We start from the raw sequence: 25,918 nt of genomic DNA, 5'->3' as shown, positions 1-25,918 counted from the left end.
TTTTGAAGAGGCAGAAGAACTAGAGATCAAATTGCCAACATACACTGGATCATGGAGAAAGCTAGGGAGTTCCAGAAAAACATCTACTTCTGCTTCATTGACTATGCTAAAGCCTTTGATTGTTTGGATCACAACAAACTGTGGCAAGCTCTTAAAGAGATGAGAGTACCAGACCATCTTATTTGTCTCTTGAGAAACCTATATGCGGGTCAAGAAGCCACAGTGAGAACTGGACACGGAACCACTGATTGGTTCAAAATTGGGAAAGGAGTCCGGCAAGGCTGTATACTGTTGCCCTGCCTATTTAACTTATATGCAGAGCACATCATGAGAAAGGCAGGGCTAGATGAATCAAAAGTTGGAATTAAGATTGCTGAGAGAAATATCAACAACCTAAGATATGCAGATGATACCACTCTAATGGCAGAAAGCGAAGAAGAACTAAAGAGCCTCTTGTTGTGGGTGAAGAAGAAGAGTGCAAAAGTTGGGTTGAAACTTAACATTAAGAAAATCAAGATCATGGCATCTGGCCCTCTCAATTCGTGGCAAATAGATGGGGAAGAAATGGAGGTAGTGACAGATTTTATTTTCCTGGGCTCCAAGATCACTGCAGATGGGGACTGTAGCCAAGAAATTAAAAGACGCTTGCTCCTGGGGAGAAAAGCCATGGCAAATCTAGACAGCACACTAAAAAGCAGAGACATCACCCTGTCAACAAAAGTGCATATAGTCAAGGCTATGGTCTTCCCAGTTGCAATGTATGGCTGTGAAAGTTGGACCATAAGGCTGAGCGCCAAAGAATTGAGGCCTTTGAACTATGGTGCTGGAGAAGACTCCTGCGAGTCTCTTGGACTGCATAGCATTCAAACTGGTCAGTCCTAGAGGAGATCAACCCTGACTGTTCTTTAGAAGGCCAGATCTTGAAGTTGAAACTCAGATACTTTGGCCACCTAATGAGAAGGAAGGACTCACTGGAGAAGAGCCTAATTCTGGGAAAGGTTGAGGGCAAGAGAAGAAGGGGACGACAGAGAATGAGGTGGCTGGATGGAATCACTGAAGCGGTAGACGTGAGCTTAAATGGACTCCAGAAGATGGTAGAGGACAGGAAGGCCTGGAGGAACATTGTCCATGGGGTCGTGATGGGTCAGACACGACTTCGCAGCTAACAAAAGAAGTATGGTTCTTTTAAATTCTGTCTTCAGATGTTATCCAAATATAAATATTGGCTTTGTTAGATAGATCAATGGATTCAGAGATACCAAGATGTGTTTGTTGTGCAGCAATTACCTTACATAGCTGAACACCAGACAATATGTTACTAACTTTTTAGGAGATATTTTAATAAACTTTGGATATTAAAAATATGGATATATTTTTCTCATTATTCTGGAGCCCCTTGCTATTTGAATTCACTTAATGAATTCACTCAGTAAATTCAAATTCATTACATACTTTCCTGCACAAAGGGTCATATTTCTAGAGCAGATAACAGTAACTCTGCATGTTCTTGGACCAATTATATCTTCTTCAGCAGGAATGATATGTATGGAATACCGGGGGGGGGGGGATCATTTTTTTGCTGAGACATCAACAAATTGATTTAAAATGGGATCAAAGCCAACTACTAAAAGAAAATTGTTGAAATTATGTTGATGATAAAAGTTGATCAATGAATTATAATTTAATTTAAAGTATAGTCATTTTAACATTTTAAACACACTACTAAAAGGCCTTTATCAAAACATTTAAAACAGATACAAAGAAAATGTATTTATGATTTTTAGAAATAAAAGTTCCTTTCCAATAAAAAAAGATCATTGGCATTAATGTATTCTGTCTGACCACACTGTCATTCCATGTAAACTTAATATATCCCAGCTGTTCTCCTCCATTGATTAATTCCTTAAAAAATGTCACTGTTAAGCAAGTGTTTTCAAGTTGAATGGGAAAGAGCTGTAGGTTTTCAAATACCACATTTGTGATAAAACTGCACTCACTCAGTTCAGCATTTAAAGTTCTGCATTTTTGTATGTTTCTTTCATGTGTGCAGCATAGCCAACAGGAATTTGTATACATTGCCAGTACAGAAGATTTCTCAAAAATGGTATGTGATAGGTTAAATCATCAATCAGAATAGAGCTGGAAGGGACCTTGGAGGTCTTCTAATCCAACGTCCTGCTCAGGCAGGAGACCCTATACAAGTTGAGACAAGTGGCTGTCCAGTCCCTTCTTAAAAACCTCCAGTGATGAAACATCCACAACTTTTGAAAGCAAGCTGTTCCACTGGTTAATTGTTCTCACTGTTAGGAAGTTTCTCCTTATTTCCAGGTTGTTTCTCTCCTTGATTAGTTTCCATCTATTGTTTCTTGTCTTGCTTTCTGGTGGTTTGGAAAATAATTTGACCCCCCCCCCTTTTTTTGTGGCAGCCCCTCAAATACTGGAACACTGCTATTATGTCACCCCTAGTCCTTCTTTTCTCTAGAGTAGACATACCCGGTTCTTGCAACATTCTTCATATGTTTTAGTCTCCAGGCCTTTAATCATCCTAGTTGCTCTTCTCTGCATTTGTTTTCCAAGCATCTTTTTTTATAATGTGGTGACCAAAACTGGATAGAGTATTCCAGGTGTAGTCTTACTAAAGTTTTATAAAGTGGTACTAATACTTATGTGATTTTGATTCTATGCCTCTGTTTATACAACCAAGGATTGTATTAGTTTTTTTGGCTGCTGCCCATACTGCTGGCTCATATTTAAGTGATCCTCCACTAGAACTCCAAGGTCCTTCTCACAGTTACTGTTTCTGAGCCAGGTTTTGCCTAATCTGAACTTGTACTTCTGGTTTTTCCTGCCTAAGTGTAAAACATTGCTTTTCTCTACATTAAATTTCATTTTGTTGGATAGGGCGGATTATTCAAGTCTGTCAAGATCTTTATGGATTCTCAGCTTGTCTTCTGGGTTGTTGGCTATTTCTGCTAGCTTAGTGTCATCTGAGTGTCAAATTTGATTGAGTTCTCCTTCTATCCCCTCATCGAAGTCATCCATGAAGATATTGAAGAGTACTGGGCCTAAGAAGGAATCTTGTGGTACCCCACTGCCTACTTCCCTCTATGTAGATGTAGTATTATAAAGGAATACTCATTGAGTACGTTTTGTCAGCCAGATAAAAATCCATCTGGTGGTGATGCTGTCTATCCAACATTTTTCTAGCTTACCTAGAAATAGGTGGTGATCTACTTGGTTGAATGCCTTACTGAAATATAAGTATACTATGTCCACATAATTTCTCTGGTCTACTAATTTAGTCACTTTGTCAAAGAATGAAATAAGATTGGTTTGGCATGATCTGTGTTTAACAAACCTGTTCTGGCTTCTAGTTATTAACAGACAAGGTATACCCAAAATGTTTTGGAAGCAAAATCTTTATTGTCTACTGATATTGATGAATCCTGCTTATTCTTAAATGAAAAAATAACATTTAAAGTAAATTTGATATCTGTTAGCGTAATAATAGAGTTTCATTCAGGTATATCTGAATATTGTTCTGGATCATTACAGATAATATGATCATCTTCCAAACACATAATTTAATCAATATAATAATCTATCAGGGCAAGAATTAATTTAGGTTGCTTAAGGCAGGGTGAGAGGGGATGTATAATTGGTGTATCTTTCTGACCAATCTCTATCAGGCCTTCTTCATATTTCCCCCCAATATTATTGAGTATATTCATCCTTAATAAGATTCTATACTATGAATGCACAGGATTCTCATCAGGAAGCAGCAGCAGACCATGATCTGCCAGTTGTTAATGAATGAGAACTTCAGGGGCATGGCAAAGATAGTGGTTATTGATACAAAATCCCTATCTCCAAAGTATGCATCATATTCCTGAAATATTTTTTGTTTTTAAATAATAATATTTTTATTGAAGCACAAAATTTACACTGCCATATGCACTGAACTATGAACCATGCTTTGCTGCATACAGAATGTTATTTAATTTGCAAAATCCTTTCTCTATCTACTGAGCTACAACTACATAAATGCAGTCAACTGGTTTAACAGCTTGCTTATAAATCAAAAGAATGAGTGAAAGAATATTAAGTACGCAATGCTCTAATTAAACAACAATAAGATTCTGTGCATAGCATTGCCTCAGTGTTGAAAAAGTTATTATTTTTTAATCTTAAAGTAGGATTACCCTTCATCCTCATCATGAGTCTTATCCATTTACCTTACAAAAGCTCAGCACTTCATATTAATTTCGGCTAAGTATGGTAATATTTACAACAGATATCATAAAATGCTTAGCCATTTAATAATCTTTTCAATGGTTATCTAATCAGAGCTACTATATTGTATCTTATATACATTTATCCAAGATGAAGGCCAAGTTAAATGCTGAATAAAATTAAAGGAATAAATAATTTTCATAGAATTGCTTATGGTTACTCATTAGATATAGACATACAAAACTCCTGTTCAAAAGCAGGAGTAAAAGAAACCAGTTTCAAATTATTTCATGCAAGTATAAGTTATAGATGCCAGCTTGGTGCCTTGTTTGATCTTCTTAACTGTCTATAAAATATAGATGCATAATTTTTCTTTCAGGGGAGGTGAAAGTACTTGTTTTCCTTTCAAGTAACATTTTATCATTGTTCAGACAAATATTTATTGGATGAAATTGTTTCTTATCCTTCCTAAATATCAGAAAATTTATTTAGGTTCAGTTTCAGCATAGCATCTAAGTACATATTTAATTTCATATCTATATTTGGAGCCTTTTGGAACTTTACTGTTATTTGAACATTATATGTAATGGATTTTTTTTTATGATTTATGAATTTCTAAAGAAAGACAGAAATGCATGTAACAACATATTTCAGTGGGAAGATAGGTATGTTTCTAGATGTACAGTTCCTAGAGTAAAATAATGCTAGACGTACAGTTCCTAGAGTAAAATTGTAACTGATGCAGTTAGCATTTCCATATGCACATTTTTAACTGAAATGGTAAAAATGTATGGAAGATACAATGGTGAGCATAAAAGAAGGTTTCATAAAAAAACAGCCTGGTCTTAAATGTAGGAAAAACAAAAGAGATCATTGTCAATTTCAGAAAAGGCAGACACAGCCAAACATTTCTGTGTATTAAAAATTCAACTGTGAAGGTGGTTAGTGTCAGGTTTTTGGATGTGCAGCTGATGAGGAGGTAAGCTTGGTAACTCAATAGTGAGACAATGATGAAGTGGGCACAGCACCGCTTGCATTTTCTGCACTGTATGAGAAGAGCACATCATCCTTCCCCTATCCTTACTACTTTCTATAGAGTAGGCATGTCAAACTGTCAGCCCGCGGGCTGGATGCATCACGCCGAAACCACACCCACTCCATTGCCGGCAATGGGGAAAAAGACATGAGACGTCGTGTGACATCACGTGATGTCGCAAGTTTGACATGCCTCTATAGAGGGATGATTGAAAGCATCCTGTCGTATTGTATTACTGTATGGATAAGAAGACTGTCCAGAGAGTGGTGATGGTAGAAGAAAAGATTATTGGAAGTTCACTTCCTTCTATCCAGGAGTTAGCATATAAGCGATGCTTGACCAGGGTCCACAGTATTGTCTGGGACACTACATATCCTGTCCAGTTTTCTTTGTTACCTTCTGGGAAAAGGTTTTGTAGAATCCAAAACAGAAGAACTAGATTCTGTAATAACTTTATACCATATAGTATCAACCATGTTAACTCTCACTGTCAAATTTGAAGTAGGTGGTTAGGCATAGTTAGAGGACTTCACATGTGTTTTCTGTTGTGAGTCGTCCTCTTGATGGATGTGTCTTGTCTAGAAGTTGTCTGATTAGGTCCACTGCTATTTTCAGGTCTATTGATGTGAATAATGCAGTAACATCGAATGATATCATAATTTTGTCCTCGTTAATGTGAAGGGGTTTGAGTTTGTCCAGGAATTGCGTGGTGTTTTTTATGGAATATTGGGAATCACTGACGAGGTGTTTTAGGCATTTCCACATTTCTTTTGCAAGGTTATAAGTGGGTGTGCCAGGGAGTGAGATGATCGGTCTGAGGGGGGTGTTTTCTTTGTGCACTTTCAGGAGACCATAAAACTGTGCTATGTTTGAATCAGTTGTTTTCATTCTCTGGTATTTCTCTTTGGTGATTTGATTTTATTTTTGTAGCTTTTTTAGGGTTCTGTTGATCTTGTAGGTCAGTTTCAATGTTGGGTCTGTGTTGGTGCATCTGTAGGTGTTTGTGTCCTGTAGGAGTTGCTTGGCTTTTTGTATGTAGTCAGCCTTGTCTAATATAACTGTCATTCGGCCTTTGTCAGCTGGTAGGATGACGATGTTGCTGTCAGTTTTGAGGGACTTCATTGCCTGTAGTTCCTACTTTGTAAAGATGCTGGAGTTTTGTTTGTGTCTCAGCATCAGAATGATGGTCTGGTGTATTTGTTGTTGGGCTTCTAGACTTGCTAGGAATTCTGTGTGTGACATATCTTTGTGGTTGAAATTGAGTCCTTTCATCAGGACTCCTTTTCATTCTTGAGTTGGCAGTTGGATAGGTTCTTGATCCAGGTTTGTTCATTGTTGTGAGGGTTGTTGGCCATGAGGCTGGATAGTTTTCTTTGAAGGGTGGTGTGCTTCTTTTTCCTTGTGTTTGTTGTTCTGCATTCAATTGCTGTGTTTAAATTACGCACGAGTTCTGGTCCAATGGTGTTGCTGAATATGAGCTTTTGTTTGGTGAGGCATTTCATGTATTTGTTGAGGCAGTTATGAGCATCTGTTATCATCAGTCGGATCATGCACGTGCCATTCTGTCTTGCTATTATCCATGCTGATGGATAATTAATGGGAAGTATGTTTTGTCATAGGCATTCATGAAGGAAAAATAGTTGCTCACATGTGGAGGCTTCTCTGCAGATGAAGGTTTCCCAACGGCCAGCAGCACTGAGCAGAGGACACCTGAATGTAGTTGAGATATGTTTGAATATTAGTAGCTTGGGTTGATAGCTGGGCTGTTGGTTTGATCTCTGTGCTTGATAATTAGGTTGCAAACATTTTGTCTCCATTCAGGGGGGACATCTTCAGTGCGGTTTGAATTGTGTTTGATTTGTTTGGAATGTTGCTTCCGGTATTTCAGTTGAAGTAGCTCTTTCACTTTCAGTGGTTGGCAGGCGAGGTCGATGTCAATGTGTCTGTTCACTGATTGGTTGGTGGAGAACCAGGCCTTGAGGACTTCTCTTTTTCTCCTTGACTTTGCTTGGGTTATAATTGTGGTCCTGGTTAGATTGAACTTGCAACCTTCTGAGTCCTTGTGAACAGACATGAGGACAATGGGTCGTGTCTTTTGATAGCCAGGGAATGTTCATGAAATCTGGTAGATAGCTTTTTTTTCTGTTTAGCCCACATAGTTCTTTCCACACTTGTTGCACTGGACTTGGTATATGCCACTGAGAGCTAGAGAGTTGCTTCAACTGAAATATCGGAAGCAACATTCCAAACAAACCAAACACAGTTGAAACAGTACTGAAGATGTCCCCCTGAATGGAGATGAAACATTTGCAACCTAATTACCAACCCTGGAGATCAAGCCAATGCATATATATGTCTCTGTGTATGTATATAAGAGCTGTGGTGGCACAATTGCAGGCTAATTCTGCCAGCAGTTTGATTCTCACTGACTCAAGGTTGTCTCAGCCTTCCATCTTCCAAGGTCAGTAAAATGAGGACTCAGATTATTGGGAGCAATATGTGTGCCAATATGTTCACAGAAAAAAATGACAGCAAATCTTATATCTTATATCTATCTTATATTTTATCTTATCAAAGTTCCACAAAAATAGCCACTCTGTTTATTGCCCAGAGTGGCTGAAAAACATTACATCATTTGCATTAAAGTTAATCAGAAAAGAATTAATAGAGTAAATTAAAAAATCAGGTACTGAGAAATGTTGGGAGGTAACGAGAAGTGTTGGGAGACAAGGAAATCTCTTACAAGTTAAACTTTTAGTCATTTCTACCTCTGCTCTCTGGCCACAGTTAGTTACTGTAAGTGACATGCTGTTTGCTCCTTCTGATAGCAGATAAAAATGATAATAAACAATTTGAGTAAAGTGCAGTAATATAAGGTTGTTAAAATTCAATTCATTGGAAATAATTAAAACTAATAGCATTTTTTAAAAAAACACAGACTATTAAAAATCTGAAAATCTCAGCTAAAAGAAGTAGGGGAAAATGGATTTTCAATTTCATTTAAAGTCAGTTGCATTAAAATTTCAGTCCAGTCAGTTTAAAAGTCAGATTTAATTTAGTTTACTTGGTATTCCTTTGGATGGAAGACTTCTACTGATATGGAGGAAAGATATGTGTTCTGAAATGATCTTGGAGAGAGGTGAGCTGAACTAATCTGATTCTTTTGCTGTATGTAGTTAATTACGCTTTTCTTTATATCTTCCGATTCCTATTTAGCTAACTCAACCTTCCAGATCTTTCGCATTTTTCTTCTAAGATGAGTTAGATATCATACTGCATAGGCAATTTCTAGCCTAAGAGTCATATGCAGCCCCAGAGGTCTTTTGTCTTTTACACAGATGCAAGACACAGTCTTGATTCTCACAGCTTTATATTTCTAAAGTTTTCATGGAAAAAAGAGTGTTCCTGCAAATTGAACAACATCTTTTATGTAGCAAATCATCATTTGATTCATATGAACCTGCAGTTTTTGTAAAGGTTTTTTTCCCCTCTTTATATATTTTAACAGAAGAAACATTTTCATCTAAACAGAGGGAAGTGACCTTGAATACTACCTTTCCCAACAGAATTGCACTTCTGGCAGCTTAGTTTTAAATGTAGGAAGACAGTCTATACAAAGAAATATCCTATCTGCATTTTAATTGCACATTTCGTGTTCTGCTCAGGTTGGCAGGGAACGGAGGCATGAAATGTACCATTATGCAGAAATCTCACAGGAGAGTCCACAGGATACTGTATATCCAAAAGCAAAAATGGTGGCAACATCAAAGCTTTGATTACACTATCATAGCTGCAATCTTAACTTTTTTTTTTACCATACTCTGTGGACAGACCTGCCATCTTACATCTGCAGGCTAATATGGAAGGGAATACAATATGTTTGTATCTGTTGAGGGCTAGGACAAATCTTTTTTGCATGATATATATTTATAAGCAAGTGTGTGTGTGTGTGTGTGTTCGTATGTGTTTTTGTGTATGTTTTTGCATGCACAATATATTCTACAACAACCAGTGATGATACCAAAAACACTGCACCTATGTAAGTCTGCTTTATGTTTTAAAAACATAAATAATAATATGTATATCCTGACATGGTTGAAAAGTAATGAAACTTTTATTGTGTAGCATTACTGAATATTTTCTTTTTTATGCTTATTTTTTATGTTTTCCTTTCTTATCCTTGTAAAATTTAAAATAAAATGAAACATTTTCTTGTAATTGCTATTATTTATAATGCTTAACCATTTCAGTAGTCAGAAAGGAGAAAATACAGAATTCTTTCATTTCTAGGTAAGAAATATGTTCTGAGGTAAGAATTTAGAATAGAATACATTTTACTATTAATTTTTTTTCCCATTAATGGTAGATTTTGAATTATATGGTTACAAATACTGTACCATAGTTAATTCATATTGTTATTAAATAAGCCAAAAAGGCACTTTAAACAGTGAAAAGTTCACTTGTGTAAGGCATTTGAAAGAAGTCATCACAGTGAGTTATTATTTTTTTTTTGCAAGCATTACATTTATGCTTCAAAAGTTGTCCTCAACTTGCTCTTCATGGATGTGCATGCTGAAGTTTTTCACTTCATCAGGAAAATAGAAATAGAATGGGCACATCTGTGCAGAAACAGCTGAGCACAGGATTCGAAGCTGCTACTGGTCTTTTGCAAAAGATATGCTGTTTTAATTATTTGAAGAAAAAGTCTTTGTTAGTTCCAGCCCATGCTGCAAAACACTACTTTTATTAAATAGTTGTACTAGTAACAAATGAAACTTAAAAAGAGTATACTTAAATTCTTTTCCAGAATTCATCTCCCAGTATTTAATGATCTGTTGTTCTGTTTGTTTTCTTTAAACTTAATAGAACCTCTAATTTTATCCATCAAAGAATTTCTGTAATTTGATTCATTTTAATACTTTATTTTTCTTATATTCTAATCTTTAATACACAAGGTATCCTATGCATGCTAACCTACTCTATCTCTATCTGCAGTATTGTGGCCAGCATGACCACAGGTAGAGAAGGATACTCTATTGTAGTCATGTGGCCAAGCATGGCTGTATGCTGAGGTGCATGGAACGCTCTTACCTTCCCACGAAAGTGATATCTATTTACTTACATTTGCATGCTTTCAAACTGCTAGCTGGGGCAAGTAATAGGAACGCAAGCTATTGTATGATACTCAAGTCTTGAACCTGGGCTGTTATTTTTTCAGCTGGCAGGCTCAGTGTCTTTAACCGCTGAGACATCATTCCCCCTTTGAAATACAGTATGCAAGTAGATTCTTGATGTTGTCAAGAAAACTCTATGCTAGTCAGCCGTGTCCCATGAAATATATAATTGCAACATGTATTTCCCCCCCAAAAAATCTTTGGTTCTTAGTTTCATTCATATAATCTCACTAATATTTTGGGGAAATTTTGTGTATATGTCATAATAAGTAGTCTAAATATGTTGTTATTTTTATCAATAATAGATGAACATTTTCATGGTTTACTTGAAAATGTATTGGACATAAATGTGGAATTCTGGAGAATATTTTTTTTTAATTTTTAATCCCATTTATATCCCGCCCTTCTCCGAAGACTCAGGGCGGCTTACAATCTAAGCACAAATCAATGTGCTTAGCAATAGCCTTCATTCTATGTATATGCTTGCTTATTAGGGCTTTGCCCCCCCCCAAGTGGCATTATTACAAAGTCAGCTTATTGCCCCCAACAATCTGGGTCCTCATTTTACCTACCTTGGAAGGATGGAAGGCTGAGTCAACCTTGAACCTGGTGGGATGCGAACCTGCACTAATTGCAGGCAGCTGGTGTTACTTAAGGAGGCATTAGCCCACTGCTCCACCAATAATAATAAAAGAATAATAAAAGAAAGCATGCATTTATCTAATTGATTTTATGTCAGTACTCTGTAATCTTTTTATTATCTTGGCTTTTGAAATATTAAACCAGAGTGGTACTTATTTAATATAAAACATTTTAAAATTATACATGCACCAAACAATTTATATTCAACATCAGATTATTAAGATCATTTCTTGAACTTTTGGTTCTAGAATGTATTGGAAAGGTAATATTTCAGTGCCCTTTTAAAATCAGACTAATTTATTCTAAATATGTCCATGTTAACAAGACACATTAAAAATTTTGTTACACTCTTTTAGATTAATATATAGTTTTGTCATTTTATGTTGAAGTAAATATAAAATGTTGCAAAGGAAATACTATTAGCTTATTTTAGGGTTCATTATTAGTGCTAACTAATTGTAAACTAACTTGGGAAATAGTAAATATGAAGTTTTAGAAATGACAGGGTGAAGTTAAGTTTGTTAAGTCCTTATTACAGTTTATAGATAGTTATAGATATGATATTCATTAGATCTATTTGAGCATGTAGGGCATGTATACTAGTAAAATATCTTTATTTCAGTTCACAGAACCAGGAATAATGGAATAATACCATATTGGTTTGCCAAATTCTCCAGAATTCCACCTAATTCATAGACTGTTCTACCTTTCTTAACTAGAGAATCTCATAACCACATTGGAGATTTCAGAGGCTTACGATGCTTCAGACATTCTATATATTGGATCTGCAAATTTTGAATGGTACCATAATTGCAGGATCCAATCACTGGGTCAATCACTGGGACCAAAGGTTTTGTCTTCAGAGCTTTCAAACTCATGCTGGAGCCCATCATCAGGGAACTTCTCAGGGTGCTATGGGCTGTTCTGTGCGTGGTATTTATATGGTGGCTGTTGTGTGTCACTTTTTAGATGTAGGTTGGGTTGTTCATGGCTGGCTATTAAGTTGTTGCTAGCTATTTTGATGGATGAGCAGGCTGGCTTCTGAGAAGGCCACTGAATCATTGTCCATGCTTTAATCCTTCAACATCGAGAAATACTCCTCTCTAGCATGCTTATCACTTTATGCAGCATGCATCAGTCTTAGATGTGCTTTTGATTCCTTCTCTAGACCTAAATAATGGGGAAAACTGAACTCTTTCTCAATGGAAAAAAGACTGCTGGTACTTATATATAAGCTCTATGAGGACTCCCAAATGAATGTCCAATGTAATGCCTATGTTCCAAAGAAATTCCTGTTAAGAGGGAAGTAAGACAGGGGTGTATATTAGCTCCCCTTCTCTTTATCATATATATCAATTTCCTTATTGACAAACTGGAAAGCCCATCTGTTCATCCATCAAAACTGGGAAACAGACACATCTCTCTTCTCTATGGAGATTCTCAGTCATCCAGGCCACTGTTATCCCAAAGATGCTTTTTCACAAGGCAACTGGACTTTCTTGTTTTTCTTTAAAGACGTTTCACTTCTTATCCAAGAAGCTTCTTCAGCTCTGACTGGATGGTGCAGAATGAAAGGATTTATATTCCTTGCAGACAGCTGTACATTTGCATTCTTTTAGCAAGCCGTTAAAGCTACCTGGAGGCTTATCTGTTTCTTCAGGGTCACCTGAGTAGTGCAAATGGGTGTGGATCTGTCTGTGTTGTAGACTGGAGATAGATGATGTCGGATCCCTCCCCTTCTGTTGAGAGAGGGCTGTTCAATTTTGACATAGATGGCTACTTTGACCCCTCTTTCAAACCAGAAGTCCTCTCTGTCCAAAATGTGGACTTTGCTATTTTCAAAAGAGTGGCCTTTGTCTTTTAAATGCAGATGGACTACTGACTCTTGTCCTGATGGGTTTGTTCTCCTATGTTGTGCCATACGTTTACGAAGTTGTTGTTTCATTTCCCCAATGTACAGTACATGGCTATTCATGGTGAACCATCATTTTGATGGGTTACAAACATGTTCTAACTGTCTTATACAGCAGGCCATTGATTTACAACTGCAAATGATTTCTCAGTCCTACCCACTCTGCATACGTCTCCAACCAGCCAGTTATCTCAGTTGCATAACAGTCCCAAAATTCAGAAGGAGCCTTTCTTCAGTAAGATTCAATGCCCTTCCAACAGCTGTCACTGAAGGAAGATACAAAAAAAAATCCCCTTCAGACAAAGACTATGTCCATGTGGTGGTGGAATAATTGAATCGTTGGAATATGTTATGCTGTATTGGCTCCTCTGTGCAGGAATACACTAGAAGTTATTGTTTCTACTTCTTATTAAATACTCTGGACATTCCAATTTATTTTATCTTAAAATGCTATTATCAGATCAATCTGACTCCAACTTTCTGTCCATAGCCAAGTACTGCTCAGTAATCTGCACTTTATATGTAAGATTAGAAGAATCCTACACACATGAACTACCACATCAAGGAAAAATATAGAATAGACTGCCATAAGCTTTATCCATGGGCCACTTTATATATAAATGAGCAGCTTGTAGCATGAGCCCTTACCCTCAGTTGGCTCAATACTGTGAGTTAAGGTGCGTGAGGAGCTAAGCCCTTGCTGATTGGACCCTCTTTGCTTTTAAACTGCCAGAGGCTGCTGGGAAAAGCTACAATACTGTGAGTTAAGGTGGGTGAGGAGCATAGTAGCTAAGCCCTTGCTGATTGGACCCTTTTTGCTTTTAAACTGCCAGAGGCTGCTGGGAAAAGCTACAATACTGTGAGTTAAGGTGGGTGAGGAGCATAGCAGCTAAGCCCTTGCTGATTGGACCCTCTTTGCTTTTAAACTGCCAGAGGCTGCTGGGAAAAGCTACAATACTGTGAGTTAAGGTGGGTGAGGAGCATAGTAGCTGCCTGCGTGCCTAATGGCACGCAAATCACATAACTAAAATTCAAAAATAGTGGTGGGACATTCAGGGCAAGTGCATCTGAGATTCCTTTCATCTCAGCATGTCTGACTTAGTTCAGTGCAACACTCGTTTTGCAGCTGTCTTTCGCAGCACTATATTCAAACTGGGAAAATGTCCTATCTGTACACAAATCACTAGTCTACAAGGACAGATTATTTATCTAGGGTCTGTAATCTGTGCTCTTCAGGCAGAAATTAGGTGTTCAGCTGAGCCCTTCTACTCTACTGAGCCTCCGCACTATCAACCCCCTCTACCGCAAAGATCCTGCAGGAGAAGGGCAGTGTGGAAAACCGTAGGATCTGGCAGGGTGAGAGCTGTGAATCATAAACCCAAAGCTTTCGCTGTGTCCCTGCATAACAGATACAGTGCCTTTGCTGACTTTAATAGGGACATTAAGGAAACGGGTCAAGATAGTTGTGATCATAATTCAAATAAGCAGGGGACCATGGTCTGAGATGAACTTGTTTTTGACAGGGAGAAGTGTGAATTAGGTATTACACATCAGTCATGCAAGAAAAGAAAGGCATCCAAAAAGAGAAGCCACCTTCTGCTTGGTGATTCAATTATAAGGGATGTAAATTTAGGAAAGGATACAGAGATTTCAAAAGAGGTCAGGTGTCTTCCAGGTGCTACTGCCAGTAGGGACAAGAAGCGTATTTTCAAAATAGTCAACAATGCCAGCAATGACTGTGATGTGGATGCTATTGTACATCTTGGCACTAATGATCTGTCCCAAAAGTATGTACTCTGTGTGCAGAATGATTTCCAGAGCTTGGGGCAGGAACTCAGCAGAATAGGTTGTAGGCTCACTTTTTCAGAGATCTTACCAGTGTATAAGGAGCAAAATGGAAAAGGCCAGCATATAGCAGAATTTCATATGTGGCTAAAGGAGTGGTGTAAAAGAGAAGGCTTTGGTTATATTAGTCACGATGTCTGTAGCTGGTCCAATGAAAAAATGTACAAAAGAGATGGTCTGCATCCATCCAAGAAAGGGACTGAGTTACTTGGCAATAAATTCACAGCTTTTCTGGAGGAACATTTAAACTAAACAATGGGGACAGTAAGTTAATTGATACAGAACATCACTGTCTCCAGCAATCTAAGAAAATAGGGGAAGTCAGGCACCACACAAGTTATGTAGCAAGTAAACACAGGGTCAGGCATAAAGGACTCAAATGTCTATACACCAATGCGCAGGATATGAACAGTAAGCAGAGTGAACTAGAAATTCAGGTAAATGAGGGTGGATATGATATTGTTGCCATTACGGAAACATGGTGGGACGAAACCCACAAATGGAACACACAGCTAGAGGGATTTAAATTATTTAAAAGAAACAGACTAAACAAAAGAAGAGGTGGAGTTGCTCTCTATATAAGAAATAACTTTATCTATACAGAAATAGAGCATAACAATGATGAAAACTGTAAACCTGAATGCATTTGGGTCAATATAAAAGGTGAAAAAATTGACATTGCCATAGGTGTATACTATAGGCCACCCAACCGAGCAGAGGAAATAGATGAACTTTTTGCTAGTCAGCTAACTAAGGTATGTATGAAGCACATCACAATAGTAATGGGAGACTTTAATTACCCTGACATCAACTGGGAGACAAACTCTGCACCAAGTGGAAGATCAAACAGATTCCTGACAAACCTAGCAGACAACTTTCTCTCCCAAAAAGTAGAGAAGGGAACTAGGGGATTAGCCATATTGGATTTAATTCTCAGTAACAGAGATGAAAGGGACGTGGTGGCTCAGTGGGTTAGGATGCTGAGCTTGTCGATCAGATGATCGGCAGTTTGGCGGGTCGAATCCCGAGTGCCGCATAACAGAGTGAGCGCCTGTTACTTGTCTCAGCTTCTGCCAACCTAGCAGTTCGAAAGCACATAAAAATGCAAGTAGAAAAATAGGGACCACTACGGTGGGAAGGTAACAGCATTCCGTGCGCCTTTGGCGTCTAGTAATGCCGGCCACATGACCATGGAGACGTCCTCGGACAAGTGCTGGCTCTTCGGCTTTGAAACAGAGATGAGCACCAGCCCCTAGAATCGGAAACGACTAGCACGCATGTGTGGGGGAACCTTTACCTTTACCTTTAACAGAGATGAAATGTCAAAGCCACAGGAACCTTGGGGGGAAGTGATCATGCAATATTGGAATTCAACATTCTGGAAGCACAAGCGATAGAACATAGCCAAACTAGAGTCTTGGACTTTAAAAAAACTAATTTCAATAAACTTAGAGAGACCTTGGGAAGAATTCCATGGATGAGAATCCAAAAGGGGAAAACAACTCAAGAAGCTTGGGAAATTTTGAAAAGTGAGATAATAAAGGCCCAGTCTAGCACAATACCAACAAAGAAGAAAAACAACAGCTCTCAAAATAAACCAGCATGGCTGCATAAAGAACTCTCTGATAAATTGAAAGATAAAAAGGACAGTGGAAACAGGGGCACATAACTAAGGCAGAATATCAGCAAATAGACCGTGCCTGCAAAGATTAAGTGAGGGAAGCTAAGGCTCAAAATGAACTAAGGCTTGCGACCAAAGTCAAAAATAACAAAAAAAAGCTTCTTTCAACATATAAAAAAACAAGAAAAAAGTTAAGGAAATGATTGGTCCATTAGTGGGGGGAAATGGCAAAAAGGTGATGAGCAACAGGGAGAAAGCAGAACTATTTAACTCGTTTTTTGCATCTGTCTTTACACAAAGGGAAAAAAACAGTCCAACCTACCAAAAACAGTGTCATAAAAAACAGAATAGAAACACAAGTTAAGATAGGAAAGAAAATGGTAAGTGAGCACCTGTCCAGCCTAGACGAGTTCAAATCACCAGGACCAACCCAAAGTTCTCAAGGAACTGGCAGATGTGATCTCAGAACCACTGAACTATATTTTTCAATGATCCTGGAGCACTGGGGAACTACCAGAGGACTGGAAAAGAGCTGATGTAGTTCCCATCTTCAAAAAAGGGAAAAAATAGATCCAGAAAACTATAGACCTATCAGCCTGACCTCAATACCTGGGAAGATTTTGGAAAAGATAATCAAACAACAAATCAGCAAACACCTTGATGCAAACACAGTCATCACTAAAAGTCAACATGGGTTTGTCAAAAACAGATCATGCCAGACAAAACTTATTACATTCTTTGTCCAAGTGTCAAAATTAGTAGACCAGAGGAATGCTGTAGATATAATTTATTTGGACTTCAGTAAGGCATTTGATAAAGTAGATCACAACCTACTACTTCATAAGATACAAAAATGTGGGTTATATAGCATCACCACCAGATGGATTCGTAGCTGGCTGATAGGCCGTACTCAGCGTGTGGTCCTCAATGGAACTGCATCTACATGGAAGGAAATGTGTAGTGGGGTGCCCCAGGGCTCTGTTCTGGGCCCAGTGCTCTTCAACATCTTCATCAACGATTTGGATGAGGGGATAGATGGGGAACTCATCAAATTTGCAGATGACACCAAGCTGGCAGGAATAGCCAATACTCCAGAAGATAGGCTTAAAATACAGAAGGATCTGGACAGACTCGAACACTGAGCGCTATCTAACAAAATGAAATTCAATGGTGAAAAAAGTAAGGTTCTACATTTAGGCAGGAAAAATCAAATGTACAGGTGTAGTATAGGTGGTGCCTTGATCAATAGTAGTAACTGTGAGAGGGATCTCGGAGTCCTAGTAGACAATCACTTCATTATGAGCCAGCAGTGTGCTGCAGCTGCCAAAAAAGCCAACACAGTGCTAGGCTGCATTAACAGCGGGATAGGATCAAGATCAAGTGAAGTACTAATACCACTTTACAATGCTTTGGTAAGGCCACACCTCGAATACTGCATCCAGTTTTGGTCACCACGGTGTAAAAAAGATGTTGAGACTCTAGAAAGAGTACAGAGAAGGGCAACAAAGATGATTGGGGGACTGGAGGCTAAAACATATAGGGAACGGTTGCTGGAATTGGGTATGTGTAGTTTAACGAAGAGAAGGGTGAGGGGTGACATGATAGCACTGTTCCAATATCTCAGGGACTGCCACAAAAAAGAGGGAGTCAAGCTATTCTCCAAAGCACCTGAAAGCAGGACAAGAAGCAATGGATATAAACTAGTCAAGGAGAGAAGCAACCTAGAACTAAGGAGAAACTTCCTGACAGTTAGAACAATTCACCAGTGGAACAATCTGCCTCCAGAAGCGGTGAATGCTCCAACACTGGAAGTTTTTAAGAGGAGACTGGACAGCCATTTGCCTGAAATGGTATAGGGTTTCCTGCCTGAGCAGGGGGTTGGACTAGGTGACCTCCAAGGTCCCTTCCAACTTACTTATTATTATTATTATTAAAACCTAAATCTGTTTTAGTCTAAATAATCCTTTCACGATATTAAGCATAAATTCATTTGCATATGATTTTAAGGATCTTAGTCTGAGAATGTATGCTTTGGTAAAGAAATGAAAAGGCAGAAGCATGGAATCTTTCTTGAATTGAACTTGACTCCTGGGAACTTCACAAGATACTATCAAGTATTATTTTATTGGTAATCACTTAGAACTGTCTGCTTTCTTCCAATATGTTTTTTCAACTTCTTAGGCTAGTCTAGAACACCAAATTTAGATCATGAATTTGGGCTTTTCTAATCCAAATGGTTAGCATAAATATTATTGTTTTTTGGAATATTATTTGATTTAGATTACTGGATGCTTTTAGTTTCTGATATTTATTGCTTTAGAAATGACTGAATATATCTCATATTTATATCATTTTAATTTCTGCTTTGTTGTGATGCTTTTAAATAGAATTTTAGATGTTGAAATTGACTTTATAATTATGTTTTGATTTGATACCCATGTATTTCTCAGATAAATTATGTTTTGAAATGACTTATAGAAGTAACTATTCTAATACTGTTGGAAACAAGAATTTTATTGATTCAAAGCATGGCCTCATGGCAGTTTTTTCCCCCACTGAAGTTCTTTTTTTAAAAAAGGATTTAATATATAACTTCATATATCACCGCTTGTCTCAAATTTTGTTAAATAGAATTTCAGCCCGACACAAGGATAATGCAAAGATTTTAAGTTTATGTACCTTGTATTTTCTCCAATGAGAAATGAGTGAAAATAAGAACGCTTGTGAAACTGGCTGCCTCCATTGCCTCAGATTATATATTGAATTCCCATTGGATTTGCTCCTTCAACCAGAGCTACAATAACTCCTGGTTATCTAACAACAAAGCGTCTCACAGATGCATGGAAGTCATTGCATGCCACCCTAATTACTCAAAAAATGTTCTGGGATGAAGAGCTATATAATTTGAAGTTATTGTCAAACAGGAATGTGTATTTTAATTTTAATTTCCAGCTGAACACAAGGGGAATGAGCCTTCATTTGCCAAACAGAAAGCAAATTGGTAGTTTCTTTTTCTACAAGTGTGTATATTCTCCTTAGAGAGTGGGATAAATTAGAGGTAGAGAAAAAGCTATAAAGCTAACCCTCTTATATCTTACTTCTCTCAAAGGTACTTGGAAAAGGAAAACAAACACAAACATATTTTAATTTAAACAAGATCTCCACCACTGCTGTTTCTCCTTCCCATTGTTTCCCCCCCCCCCTTATGATCTTATTACCTACTGCCTGCCATGTAATTACAGTAGGATTGCTATTGCTGTACTCTTTCTATCTTGGATCTCATACATTTAGTACAACAGGCAGAGCTAAGGTGAATGGTAAATAAACTTTAGGCTTGCTGGATCTTTTTTATTTTTATCCATTACTAGATATCTGAATTACTGACAATCTTTAATAGATGAGATTCAGAATATGCCCTTCCTGTTGGATATGACATGACAGGTAGAGACAAATGAAGAAACATGTTTCCTGAAATGTACTTGCCTAATGACATCTAGGTTTTAATGAGTGCTGGCATAAAGCACAGAGAACTTTAGTGTGAGCCGGTATAATTTGCAAAGCAAGGATGTAACATGGGCATTGTCACATTCTGAACTAACTGCACCTTCTAGATGTTTTTCAAGAGCAATCCCCTGTAGAATGCATTGCAGTAAACACAAGTGATTGTATGCAATGCCATAATGGGCAGAAAGATAAACCTTGAGGAACAGGAAGAAGACTTGCTACCAGGTCAAAGATCAAGGAAATCTGGAGCAGAGCTATAACTTGAGAAAAACATCTCAGACAATACTAGTTTTCATAAAGATAATGTGGGGGCAGGGAGAAGCATGTTCAGACTTGCAAGATTCTGTTACTTTAACTTTAAAATAAAAGTAATATTAGCTTACATGGCTTTTGTTTTCTAGTCTGGTCTACTTTGAAAAATTAACAAATGCTCCCTGATTCAGGAAGGGATGCAATTGGCCCATATCGTCTAATTGTACGAACACTGTCTGGGCCATGACTGCCACTTGCTTCTTAAGCAGACACTATGAATCTGGAAAGACTACAAATTGCATGCTCAGTGGTCTGGGGTAGTGTAACCCAATCCAGATATTATTATTATTATTATTATTATTATTATTATTATTATTATTATTATTATTATTATTATTATTATTATTATTATTATTATTATTATTATTATTATTTATTGGATTTTTATACCACCCTTCTCCCGGAGGACTCAGGGCGGTGAACAGGGCATATAAATAGGATTACAAAAGTTAAAAAAGATTAAATAAATTGCCCAGTTAAAACAATCAATGTAAAAACCCATAAAAACCCTGACATTCCCCCATCAGGCCAGGCCAGCTTGTTCAAACAGATGGATCTTTAACCCGCGACGGAAGGAGCGGAGATCCGGTGTCATCCGGAGCTCCATCGGCGGTTGATTCCATAAAGCCGGGGCGCCCACAGAGAAGGCCCTCCCCCTGGGGGCCACCAGCCAACATTCTCTGACCGGAGGCACCCTGAGGAGGCCCTCTCTGTGGGAACGCACAGGGCGGAGGGGAGTCGACGCCGGCAGCAGGTGGTCTCCGAGGTATTCCGGACCCATGCCATGTAAGGACTTGAAAACCATCACCAAAACCTTGAACCTCACTCGGAAGACAACTGGTAACCAATGCAGCTCGTGGAGCAAAGGTGTAACATGGGAGTACCGGCAAACTCCCAAGACAACTCTTGCGGCCGCATTCTGTACCAGTTGCAGCCTCCAAGTGGTCTTCAAGGGAAGCCCCATGTAAAGAGCATTGCAGTAGTCGAGGCGAGAGGTCACGAGCGCATGAGTGACCGTGCACAGGGCATCCCGGTCCAGATAGGGCCGCAACTGATGCACCAGGCGAACCTGGGCGAAAGCCCCCCTAGTCACGACCACTATATGATCTTCTAAAGTAAGCCGTGAGTCTAGGAGGACTCCCAGGTTGCAAGCCCTATCCACGGGGGGTAAAAACTCACCCCCCATAGAAAGAAGTGGAATATTTTGAATGTCCCGGGATGCTGGGATGCACAGCCACTCAGTCTTGTCGGGGTTGAGCTGAAGTCTGTTCCTCCCCATCCAGACCCGAACTGCCTCCAGGCAATGGGACATCACAGTGAGGGCATCACTGGGGTGGTTTGGGGTAGAAATGAAAAGTTGGGTATCATCAGCATATTGATGATACCCAACTCCAAAACCACGAATGATCTCACCCAGCGGTTTCATGTAGATGTTAAACAGGAGAGGCGAGAGGACCGACCCCTGAGGAACTCCACAAGCGAGAGCCCTTGGGGTCGACCTCTGCCCCCCTGCCAACACCGACTGTGAGCGTCCCAGGAGATAGGAGGAGAACCACTGAAAAACTGTGCCTCCCACTCCCAATCCCCTGAGACGCCGCAGCAGGATACCATGGTCTATGGTATCGAAAGCCGCCGAGAGGTCTAATAGGACTAGGACAGAGGAATATCCTCTGTCCCGGGCCCTCCAGAGATCATTCACCAGAGCGACCAATGCCATCTCCGTGCTGTACCCGGGCCTGAAGCCCGATTGGGATGGGTCGAGATAATCCGCTTCATCCAGAACCAGAGGAAGTTGATGCGCCACCACACTCTCAACAACCTTCGCAAGAAAGCCAAGGTTGGAGACTGGACGAAAGTTGTTTAAAACAGCTGGGTCCAAGGCAGGCTTCTTGAGGAGAGGTCTCACCACCGCCTCCTTCAAGACGGCGGGGAAATTACCCTCACTCAAAGAAGCAGATATAACTGCCTGGAACCAGCCTCGTGTCCTCTCCCTAGCTGCATAAGCCAGCCAGGAAGGGCACGGGTCCAATAAACATGTGGAGGAGCTCAACCTCCCCATAATCCTGTCCACTTCCTCAGGGGTCACAGAATCAAACTCCTCCCAGATAACATTGACAAGACTGCCCATGTCCTGATCGTCGGACTCTGCCCAGCTGGAGTCCAAACCGGTCCGAATCTGAGCGATTTTATCCGACAGATGTTGACCAAACTCCTCGGCACGACCCTGTAAGGGATCCTCCCTCACCTCCTGATTAAGGAGGGAGCGAGTCACCCTAAACAGGGCGGCCGGGCGATTATCTGCAGACGCGATGAGGGCAGAGAAGTAATTACACCTCGCCGCCCTCATCGCTGCGAAATAAGACCTAATGTAGGTTCTTAGTCGCAACCGGTCAGATTCGGATTGGCTGGACCTCAAGCAGCTCTCTAGGCCCCGTTTCCGATGCTTCATCTCCCGGAGCTCCGCGGAGAACCATGGAGCTCGATGGGATCTGCACCGGGTCAGGGGCCGCAAGGGTACAACTCGGTCAAGTGCCTCAGTGGCTGCCCTTTCCCAGGCTTCCACTAAGGCCTCCACCGAGTTGTGAGCAACGGAGGCAGGTGGGGACCCCAGCGCTGCCTGGAACCCATCAGGGTCCATTAAGCGCCTGGGGCGGTACCATCTAATTGGTTCCACGTCCCCACGGCGGGGGGTGGCAAAACGGAAGACCAGCCGCAGGAGGTGATGATCGGTCCATGACAGGGGCATAATAAATGGAGAGACCCCACCAAAATCATCAAGCCACCGTCCAGATAAAAAAACTAGGTCAAGGGTGTGGCCTCCCTCATGAGTTGGTTCGGTAATTAACTGCGTCAGGTCCATGGCCGTCATGGAAGCCATGAACTCCCGAGCCAACTCAGATGACACTCCCAGGGATGGTAGATTGAAGTCACCCAAAACTATAAGTTTGGGGAACTCAATCACCAACCCAGAGAGGGCATCGAGTAGCTCAGGCAGGGCTGCTGCTGTGCGACTAGGCGAAATGTACACCAGCAGCAAGCCCAACTGCGCCCCCGGACCAAATCTCAAAAAGAGAGACTCACACCCGACTATCTGAGGAACGGTGGTCTCCCGCGGACATAAGGTCTCCCTAATAGCTACCGCCATTCCCCCGCCCCTACCATGAGCCCGAGGCCAGTGCAGCACCCGGAAACCTGGTGGGCAGAGATCAACCAAAGGGACCCCACCCTCTGGGCCCAACCAGGTCTCCGTGATGCAAGCCAGGTCCGCATGCTCACCCTCCACCAAATCCCGCACGAGGGGAGCTTTATTAATCACGGACCTGGCATTCAGGTACACCAGCCGGAGCTTAGGAGGCTGCACATCCTCACTCCCGGAATCTCGGGGAAGGAGCAGAGGGTCAGAGCGCCTCACCGCTTGTAAATAGCGGAGACGGCCCTCCCGGTGACGATACGGCCCTCTGTCCATACGCCTGCTGCCATTCCCCAATGTCGTGGGAATCGGTAGTCCCACGACCTGCTCCTGAGTCCCGGATGTAACCACACCCCACTCTCCCCCTACGCGATCAGACCCCGGCCTGGCCTGAACCACGGTTGTATGACCACCACCCATAGTCAAACAGCCACCACCCATTCCCATCCCTCTCCCTAACCCCCTAAAAAATTTTGCTAAAAATTTATCAGGGGCCTCCTATTAAATTTATGTTGATATCGAAGGCTCCTGCCCTTGCCCAGCCATCTCTCAGGGTCCCAACAATTGGGCCCTTCATCGAGACTGGGGTTAGCAAAGAAGGCGGGACGCACCCAGGAGAGGGGGGCACCCCTGAGGGCGAACACGTCCGTGCTGGAATAACAATGCATAAAGTCCGAAAGAGTCCAGGGAAGGCAGTCCCACAATTGAAAAGTCCAATAGGAGGATCGAAGGGTAGGGAGTGAACATTTGGACCATCCACCAACTTACTGCCACTCGGTTGGGTACTCCCAGGAGCAGACCACAATCCGTCCTCTCACAACGGGTCGCGGGTCTGCTCCTGAGGGTGGTCCAAAATATACACCCTGGGTGGGGCATGTCCCATAGAGCTCCCACCTCTATGGGGCTGCCGATGTAAAGCAAGCCTCTCTCCCACAGAGGCTTGTACCCAGGTCCAACCCAGTCCAAAGGGGAGAAAGGAGGCAAGTAAGAAGTTGTTAAATAGGTTGGTAGTCCGCCCGAACTGCTACGGCCACCACTGACTGGACAAAAATGCCAGCCACCGCCATGTCGCTGCCGCCTTTGCCATAAACGCCGTCGTTGCCGGCGGAACGGGCCAGCGAGCCTGAAAAACGCTGCCGCTGCCATCATCGCAAACAGTCCAAAATGATGCGAAAGACACCGCTGCCGTCGCCGCGGTCGTCCTCTCCGCCGCCCAAGGCAGCCCGAGGACGCCGTCATCGCCTTCACCGCTGGCAGTGGCCCGAAAACGACACAGGGAAAGTCACAATGCGAAAAACATCGCCGCCGTCGCCATGGTCGCCCTCTCCGCCGCCCAAGGCAGCCCGAGGATGCCATTGTCGCCTTCACCGCCGGCAGCGTCCCGAGAGCGGCACAGAAGAAATCATGGCTTACAAAATAACCAGCGGTCATCTCCTCCGTTGCCAAAATGGCCCGAAGACGCCGCAGCCACTAGAAGTGTCTCAAGGCGAGCCAAGCGATGTAAAAATGCCGCCACCGCTACCAAAATGGCCCGCAGGCGTCTCCTTCAATCAGAATATTCCAAGAGCGCCACCAAAACGGCCAGAAATTATTCGAGGAGGGCAAAGCTGTTCCAATGGCCCACGGCGGCCCAAAGCAGCGGAAAACGGCGTCATTGTCAGCCACAACGTCCCGGGAGCAGCCTAGAGACGCCGGGGCAGCAGAAACAGGCGGTCGGGGAAGCCGAGAAAGCCGAGCGCAGCGAGCAGATCAAAGCAGATGGAAGCAGCCAGCTCGCAGACAGAGCAAACAGGGAAGTAAAAGTCTCATTATTTGCCTCATAGTCTTAGCAAACCAAATCCCCTACCCAGAGGGGCCGAGGACCCCCTGAGGGGCTCCTAAGGGACGCCCAACAGCTGGAGCTTACGGAGCTCAGCCCAGCACGTCCGCCATCTTGAATATCATGAAAGATATAAGGGTAGTACAAGAATAATAGAATAACAGAAACACTCAATTTTTAAAGAGTTGATCTAAAGTCTGTTTTTCCTTCTCTAAATCCCATAGCTTCCAAACACAGGGACAGGGGCATCCAGGTATAGATCTGAGTAACATTGGCATACTAAATGCCTCACCCTATGCCATCAAATGACCTCACTCTGCAGCTTCATGTAGATGTTAAATGGGAGTGGGGAGAGGCTAAACTCTGAGGCACTTTCTAAAGATATGGGCATGGGCTCAGCTCAGTTTCTCCCCACATCAATGCTGGTTGGAATCCACCCTGAAAGGAGGAGAACTAGCATAAGACTGTGGCCTCCTGAAATCTGTGTGGCTTCTATTCCTATGTACCGTAAGGTCCTGAAGGTAGTTCTTCCAGGCCTTGGCTTAGTGTTCAAGGGATCCTGTGCTGGACCAGATTGTAGCCTGTTTAGTACTTAAGAACTGTGTTAGTGTATTTAGCATTTACAGGATT

Source organism: Vipera ursinii (assembly GCF_947247035.1).
Source record: "Vipera ursinii genome assembly, chromosome: 6".
Lineage (NCBI taxonomy): Eukaryota > Metazoa > Chordata > Lepidosauria > Squamata > Viperidae > Vipera > Vipera ursinii.
The sequence above is the reverse complement of the archived record's forward strand: the minus strand, read 5'-3'. Positions refer to the sequence as shown.